Source organism: Rhopalosiphum maidis, chromosome 1 (assembly GCF_003676215.2).
Source record: "Rhopalosiphum maidis isolate BTI-1 chromosome 1, ASM367621v3, whole genome shotgun sequence".
Taxonomy (NCBI): Eukaryota; Metazoa; Arthropoda; class Insecta; order Hemiptera; family Aphididae; genus Rhopalosiphum; species Rhopalosiphum maidis.
Genome location: NC_040877.1, coordinates 1,906,014 through 1,914,682, shown reverse-complemented (window position 1 = coordinate 1,914,682; position 8,669 = coordinate 1,906,014).

The following is an 8,669-nucleotide window of genomic DNA, read 5'->3' as shown; positions in this document are numbered from 1 at the left end:
ATCCATCCTGTCCACCTGTCCAGCTTTTCCTTATTTCCAGCCTGTCCACCTGTCCAGCCTGTTCTACTTTCCAGCCTGTCCAAATGCCAAGCCTATCCTTATTTCCAGCCTGTCCACTTGTCCAGCATGTCCTTATTTCCAGCCTGTTCTTGTATCCAGCCTGTTCTTATATCCAGCCTGCCTTTCAATCCAGCCTGTTCTAATTTCCAGCCTGTCCTTATTTCCAGCCTCTCCACCTGTCCAGCTTGTTCTTATTTCCAGCCTGTCCAAATGTCCAGCCTGTCCTTATTTCCAGCCTGTCCAAATGTTCAGCTTGTCCTTATTTCCAGCCTGTCCTTATTTCCAGGCTGTTCTTTTTTCCAGCCTGTCTCCCTGTCCAGCCTGTCTACTTGTCCAGCCTGTCCTCATTTCCAGCCTGTCCTTATTTCCAGGCCGTTCTTTTTTCCAGCCTGTCTCCCTGTCCTGACTATTCTTGTATACAGCCTGTTCTTATATCCATCCTGTCCACCTGTTCAGCTTTTCCTTTTTTCCAGCCTGTCCACCTGTCCAGCCTGTTCTTGTATCCAGCCTGTTCTTATATCCAGCCTGTTCTAATTTCCAGCATGTTCTTATTTCCAGCCTGTCCACCTGTCCAACTTGTCCTAATTTTCACCCTTTGCACTTGTCCAGTCTGTTCTAATATCCAGTCTGTCTATCTGTCCAGCCTGTACTTATTTCCAGCCTGTCCATCTTTCCAGCCTATCCTTATTTCCAGCCTGTCAAGCCTGTTCTTGTATCCATCCTGTCCTTATTTCCAGCCTGTTCACCTGTCAAGCCTGTCTTTGAATCCAGCCTGTTCTAATTACCAGCCTGTCTTTATTTCCAGCCTGTCCACTTGTACAGTCTGTCCTTATTTCCAGCCTGTCCACCTGTCCAGCCTGTTCTTGTATCCAGCCTGTTCTTATATCCAGCCTGGCTTTCAATCCAGCCTGTCTTTATTTCCAGCCTGTTCTTATTTCCAGCCTGTCCACCTGTCCAGCCTGTTCTATTTTCTAGCCAGCTCTTACTTCAAGCCTGTCTTAATTTCCAGCCTGTTCTAATTTCCAGCCTGTCCAAATGTCCAGCTTATCCTTATTTCCAGCCTGTCCACTTGTCCAGCCTGTCCCTATTTCAGGCCTTTTCTTTTTTCCGGCCTGTCCACTTGTCCAGCCTGTTCTTGTATCGAGCCTGTTCTTATATCCAGCCTTCCACCTGTCCAACCTGTTCTTATTTCCAGCCTGTCCACCTGTCCAGCCTGTTCTTATTTCCAGCCTGATCTTATGTCCAGCCTGTCTTTCAGTCCAGCCCGTTCTTATATCCAGCCTGTCCATCTGTCCAGCCAATCCTTATTTCCAGCCTGTCAAGCCTGTTCTTGTATCCATCCTGTCCTTATTTCCAGCCTGTCCTAATGTCAAGCCTGTCTTTCAATCCAGCCTGTTATAATTACCAGCCTGTTTTTATATCCATCCTGTCCACCTGTCCAGCTTTTCCTTATTTCCAGTCTGTCCACATGTCAAGCCTGTTCTACTTTCCAGCCTGTTCTTATTTCCATCCTGTCCAAATGCCAAGCCTATCCTTATTTCCAGCCTGTCAACCTGTCAAGCCTGTTCTAATTTCCAGCCTGTTCTTATTTCCAACCTGTCCACCTGTACGACTTGTCATTATTTCCAGCCTGCCCACCTGTCCAGTCTGTTCCTGTCTCCAGCCTGTTCTTATATCCATCCTGTCCACCTGTCCAGCTTTTCCTTATTTCCAGCCTGTTCTACTTTCCAGCCTGTTTTACTTTCAGCCTGTTCTACTTTCCAGCCTGTCTTAATCTCCAGCCTATCCTTATTTCCAGCCTGTCTTTCGATCAAGCCTGTTCTAATTTCCAGCCTGTTCTTATTTCCAGCCTGTCCACTTGTCCAGCCTGTCCTCATTTCCAGCCTGTTCTTATTTCCAGCCTGACCACTTGTACAACTTGTCCTTAATTCCAGCCTGTCCACTTGTCCAGCCTGTCTTTATTTCCAGCCTGTCCACTTTTCCAGCCTGTCCTTATTACCAGCCTGTTCTTATTTCCAGCCTGTCTCCCTGTCCATCTTGTTCTTATTTCCAGCCTGTCCAAATGTCCAGCCAGTCCTTATTTCCAGACTGTCCATTTGTCCAGCCTGTCCACATGTCCAGCCAGTCCTTATTTCCAGCCTGTTCTTATATCCATCCTGTCCACCTGTCCAGCTTTTCCTTATTTCCAGCCAGTCCTTATTTCCAGCCTGTTCTTATATCCATCCTGTCCACCTGTCCAGCTTTTCCTTATTTCCAGCTTGTCCACTTGTCCAGCCTGTTCTTATTTCCAGCATGTCCTTATTTCCAGCCTGTCCATTTGTCCAGCCTGTCCACTTGTCCAGCCAGTCCTTATTTCCAGCGTGTTCTTATTTTCAGCCTGTCCACCTGTCCAACTTGTCCTTATTTCCAGCCTGTTCTTATTTCCAGCATGTCCATCTGTCCAGCCTGTCCATATTACCAGCCTGTCTCCCTGTCCAGCCTGTCCTTATTTCCAGCCTGTCCACCTGTCCAGCCTGTTCTTGTATCCAGCCTGTTCTTATATCCATCCTGTCCACCTGTCCAGCTTTTCCTTATTTCCAGCCTGTCCACCTGACCAGCCTGTTCTACTTTCCAGCCTGTTCTTATTTCCAGCCTGTTCTTATATCCATCCTGTCCACCTGTCCAGCTTTTCCTTATTTCCAGCCTGTCCACCTGTCCAGCCTGATCTACTTTCCAGCCTGTCCAAATGCCAAGCCTATCCTTATTTCCAGCCTGTGCTTTTCCAGCCTGTCCACCTGTCCAGCTTTTCCTTATTTCCAGCCTGTCCACCTGTCCAGCCTGATCTACTTTCCAGCCTGTCCAAATGCCAAGCCTATCCTTATTTCCAGCCTGTGTTTTTCCAGCCTGTCCACTTGTCCAGCCTGTCCTTATTTCCAGCCAGTTCTTATTTCCAGCCTGATCTAATTTCCAGCCTGTACTTATTTCAAGCCTGTACACCTGTCCAGCCTGTCCTTGTATTCAGCCTGTGCTTATGTCCAGCCTGTCTTTCAGTCCAGCCTGTTCTAATATCCAGCCTGCCCATCTGTCCAGCCTGTCCTCATTTCCAGCCTGTTCTTATTTCCAGCCTGACCACTTGTACAACTTGTCCTTAATTCCAGCTCTTCCTTATTTCTAGCCTGTCCACCTGTCCAGCCTGTTCTTGTATCCAGCCTGTTCTTATTTCCATCATGTTCTTATTTCCAGCATGTCCATCTGTCCAGCCTGTCCTTATTACCAGTCAGTTCTTATTTCCAGCCTGTCCACTTGTGCAGCCTGTCCTTATTTCCAGGCTGTTCTTTTTCCAGCCTGTCTCCCTGTCCAGACTGTTCTTGTATACAGCTTGTTCCTATATCCAGCCTGTCCAACTGTCCAGCCTGTTCTTGTATCCAGCCTGTTCTTATATCCATCCTGTCCACTTGTCCAGCCTGTCCTTATTTCAAGCCTGTCTTTCAATCCAGCCTGTTCTTATTTCCAGCCTGTCAACCTGTCCATCCTGTCTTTATTTCCAGCCTGTCCACCTGTCCAGTCTGTTCCTCATTCCAGCCTGTTCTCATTTCCAGCCTATCTTAATTTCCAGCCTGTTCTTATTTCCAGCCTGTTCTAATTTTCAGCCTGTTCTAATTTTAAGCCTGTACACCTTTCCAGCCTGTTCTTGTATTCAGCCTGTGCTTATGTCCAGCCTGTCCTCATTTCCAGCCTGTCCACCTGTCCAGTCTGTTCTTGTATCCATCCTGTTCTTATTTTCAGACTGTTCTTATTTCCAGCCTGTCCACCTGTCCAGACTGTTGTTGTATCCAGCCTGTTCATATATCCAGCCTGTCCACCTGTACAACTTGTCGTTATTTCCAGCCTGTCTACCTGTCCAGCCTGTTCTACTTTCCAGCCTGACCACTTCTACAACTTGTCCTTATTTCCAGCCTGTCAACTTGTCCAGCCTGTTCTTGTATCCAGCCTGTTCTTATATCCATCCTGTCCATCTGTCCAGCTTTTCCTTATTTCCAGCCTGTCCACCTGTCCAGCCTGTTCTTGTATCCAGCCTGTTCTTATTTCCAGCATGTTCTTATTTCCAGCATGTCCATCTGTCCAGCCTGTCCTTATTACCAGTCAGTTCTTATTTCCAGCCTTTCCACTTGTGCAGCCTGTCCTTATTTCCAGGCTGTTCTTTTTTCCAGCCTGTCTCCCTGTCCAGACTGTTCTTGTATACAGCTTGTTCCTATATCCAGCCTGTCCAACTGTCCAGCCTGTTTTTGTATCCAGCCTGTTCTTATATCCATCCTGTCCACTTGTCCAGCCTGTCCTTAATTCCAGCCTGTCCACTTGTCCAGCCTGTCCTTATTTCCAGCCTGTCCACCTGTCCAGCCTGTCCTTATTTCCAGGCTGTTCTTATTTCCAGCCTGTCCACCTGTCCAGCCTGTTCTTGTATCCAGCCTGTTCTTATATCCAGCTTGCCTTTCAATCCAGCCTGTTCTTATTTCCAGCCTGTCCTTATTTCCAGCCTGTCCACTTGTCCAGCCTGTCCTTATTTCCAGCCTGTTCTTATTTCCAGCCTGTCAACCAGTCCATCCTGTCTTTATTTCCAGCCTGTCCACCTGTCCAGTCTGTTCTTCATTCCAGCCTGTTCTCATTTCCAGCCTATCTTAATTTCCAGCATGTTCTTATTTCCAGCATGTCCATCTGTCCAGCCTGTCCTTATTACCAGTCAGTTCTTATTTCCAGCCTTTCCACTTGTGCAGCCTGTCCTTATTTCCAGGCTGTTCTTTTTTCCAGCCTGTCTCCCTGTCCAGACTGTTCTTGTATACAGCTTGTTCCTATATCCAGCCTGTCCACTTGTCCAGCCTGTCCTTATTTCCAGCCTGTCCACCTGTCCAGCCTGTCCTTATTTCCAGGCTGTTCTTATTTCCAGCCTGTCCACCTGTCCAGACTGTTCTTGTATACAGCTTGTTCCTATATCCAGCCTGTCCACCTGTCCAGTCTGTTCTTGTATCCATCCTGTTCTTATTTTCAGACTGTTCTTATTTCCAGCCTGTCCACCTGTCCAGACTGTTGTTGTATCCAGCCTGTTCATATATCCAGCCTGTCCACCTGTACAACTTGTCGTTAATTCCAGCCTGTCTACCTGTTCAGCCTGTTCTACTTTCCAGCCTGACCACTTTTACAACTTGTCATTATTTCCAGCCTGTCAACTTGTCCAGCCTGTTCTTGTATCCAGCCTGTTCTTATATCCATCCTGTCCACCTGTCCAGCTTTTCCTTATTTCCAGCCTGTCCACCTGTCCAGCCTGTTCTTATGTCCAGCCTGTCTTTCAATCCAGCCTGTTCTAATTTCTAGCCTGTTCTTACTTCCAGCCTGTCCAAATGCCCAGCCTCTTCTTATGTCCAGCCTGACTTTCAATCCATCCTGTTCTTATTTTCAGCCTGTCCACCTGTCCAACTTGTCCTTATTTCCAGCCTGTCTTTATTTCCAGCCTGTTCTTATTTCCAGCATGTTCTTATTTCCAGCCTGTTCTTATTTCCAGCCTGTCCACCTGTCCAGCCTGTTCTTGTATCCAGCCTGTTCATAAATCCATCCTGTCCACCTGTCCAGCTTTTCCTTATTTCCAGCCTGTCCACCTGACCAGCCTGTTCTACTTTCCAGCCTGTTCTTATTTCCAGCATGTTCTTATTTCCAGCATGTTCTTATTTCCAGCATGTCCATCCGTCCAGCCTGTCCTTATTACCAGCCTGTTCTTATTTCCATCCTGTCCACTTGTGCAGCCTGTCCTTATTTCCAGGCTGTTCTTTTTTCCAGCCTGTCTCCCTGTCCAGACTGTTCTTGTATACAGCTTGTTCCTATATCCAGCCTGTCCACCTGTCCAGCCTGTTCTTGTATCCAGCCTGTTCTTATATCCATCCTGTCCACCTGTCCAATTTTTCCTTATTTCCAGCATGTCCACCTGTCCAGCCTGTTCTACTTTCCAGCCTGTCCAAATGCCAAGCCTATCCTTATTTCCAGCCTGTCCACTTGTCCAGCCTGTCCTTATTTCCATCCTGTTCTAATTTCCAGCCTGTGCTTATTTCCAGCCTGTCCACTTGTCCAGCCTGTCCTTATTTCCAGCCTGTCAACCTGTCCATCCTGTCCTTATTTCCAGCCTGTCCACCTGTCCAGCCTGTTCTTATTTCCAGCCTGTCTTTCAATCCAGCCTGTTCTTCATTCTAGCCTGTTCTTATTTCCAGCCTGTCTACTTGTCCAGCCTGACCACTTGTACAACTTGTCCAGCCTGTTCTTGTATCCAGCCTGTTCTTATATCCATCCTGTCCACCTGTCCAGCCTGTTCTTATTTCCAGCCTGTCTTTCAATCCAGCCTGTTCTAATTTCCAGCCTGTTCTTATTTCCAGCCTGTCCAAATGCCCAGCCTATCCTTATTTCCAGCCTGTCCACTTGTCCAGCCTGTCCTTATTACCAGCCTGTTCTTATTTCCAGCCTGTCCTTATTTCCAGCCTTTCCAAATGCCCAGCCTATCTTTATTTCCAGCCTGTCCACTTGTCCAGCCTGTCCTTATTACCAGCCTGTTCTTATTTCCAGCCTGTCCTTATTTCCAGCCTTTCCAAATGCCCAGCCTATCTTTATTTCCAGCCTGTCCACTTGTCCAGCCTGTCCTTATTACCAGCCTGTTCTTATTTCCTGCCTGTCCAAATATCCAGCCTGTACTTATTTCCAGCCTGTTCTTATTTCCAGCCTGTTTTTCATTCCAGCCTGTACTAATTTCCAGCCTTTTCTTATTTCCAGCCTGTCCAAATATCCAGCCTGTACTTATTTCCAGCCTGTTCTTATTTCCAGCCTGTCCTTATTTCCAGCCTTTCCAAATGCCCAGCCTATCTTTATTTCCAGCCTGTCTACTTGTCCAGCCTGTCCTCATTTCCAGCCTGTCCTTATTTCCAGGCTGTTCTTTTTTCCAGCCTGTCTCCCTCTCCAGACTGTTCTTATATCCAGCCTGTCCACCTGTCCAGCTTGTTCTTATTTCCAGCCTGTCTTTCAATCCAGCCTGTTCTAATTTCCAGCCTGTCCAAATGCCCAGCCTCTTCTTATGTCCAGCCTGTCTTTCAATCCATCCTGTTCTTATTTTCAGCCTGTCCACCTGTCCAACTTGTCCTAATTTTCACCCTTTGCACTTGTCCAGCCTGTTCTAATATCCATCCTTTCCATCTGTCCAAATTGTCCTTATTTCCAGCCTGTCCACTGGTCCAGCCAGTCCTTATTTCCAGGCTGTTCTTTTTCCCGCCTGTCCACCTGTCCAGCCTGTTCTTATTGCCAGCCTGTTCTTATTTCCAGCCTGATCAAATATCCAGCCTTTTCACCTGTCCAACCTGCTCAAATCTGTTTTTCAGTGCAGTCTGTTCTAATATCCAGTCTGTTCTAATTATCCAGCCTGTCCTTATTTCCAGCCTGTCCACCTGTCCAGTCTGTTCTTGTATCTATCCTGTTCTTATTTCCAGCCTGTCCACCTGTCCAGCCTGTTCTTATATCCAGCCTGTTCTAATTTCCAGCCTGTTCTTATTTCCAGCCTGTCTACCTGTCAAACTTGTCCTAATTTCCACCCTGTGCACTTGTCCAGCCTCTTCTAATATCCATCCTGTCCATCTGTCCAAATTGTCCCTATTTCCAGCCTGTCCACTTGTCCAGCCTGTCCAACTGTCCAGCCTGTTCTAATATCCACCCTGTCCACTTGTCCAGTCTGTGCTTATTTCCAGCCTGTCTTTCAGTCCAGTCTGTTCTTATTTCCAGCCTGTCCACCTGTCCCGCCTGTCCTTATTTCCAGCCTGTTCTCATTTCCAGCCTGTCCACCTGTCCAGCATGTCCAGCCTGTCCTTATTTCCAGCTTGTCCAGCCTGTTCTTGTATCCAGCCTGTTTTTATATCCAGCCTATCTTTCAGTCCAGCTTGTTCTAATATCCAGCCTGTCCACTTGTCCAGCCTGTCCTTTTTATTTCCAGCCTGTTCTTATTTCCAGCCTGTCCACTTGTCAGTATTCTCAAATTTCCAGAAATAAGGACAGGCTGGACTGTTCGACAGGCTGGAAATAAGGACAGGCTAGATAAAAGAACAGGCTGAAAATAAGGACAAGCAAGACAGGTGGACAGGCTGGATCCAAGAACAGGCTGGTTACAAGAACTGGCTGGACAGGTGGACAGGCTGGAAATAAGAACAGGATGGATACAAGAACAGGCTGGACATGCTGGAAATAAGAACAGGCGGGATATGCTGGACAGGTGGTCAGGCTTGATATAATTACAGGCTGGACTGATAGACAGGCTGGAAAATTGGACAGGCTGGAAATAAGAATAGGCTGGATACAAGTACATGCTGGACAGCTGGACAGACAGTAAATAAGATCAGGCTAGGCTGATAGACAGGCTGGAAATAAGGACAGGCTGGACTGATAGACAGGCTGTACAGGTGGACAGGCTGGATATAAGATCAAGCTGGATACAAGAACAGGCTGGACAGGTGGACAGGCTAGAAATAAGGGCAGGCTGGACAGGTGGACAGGCTGGATATAAGAACAGGCTGGATTGAAAGACAGGCTGGAAATAAGGACAGGCTGGACAGGTGGAC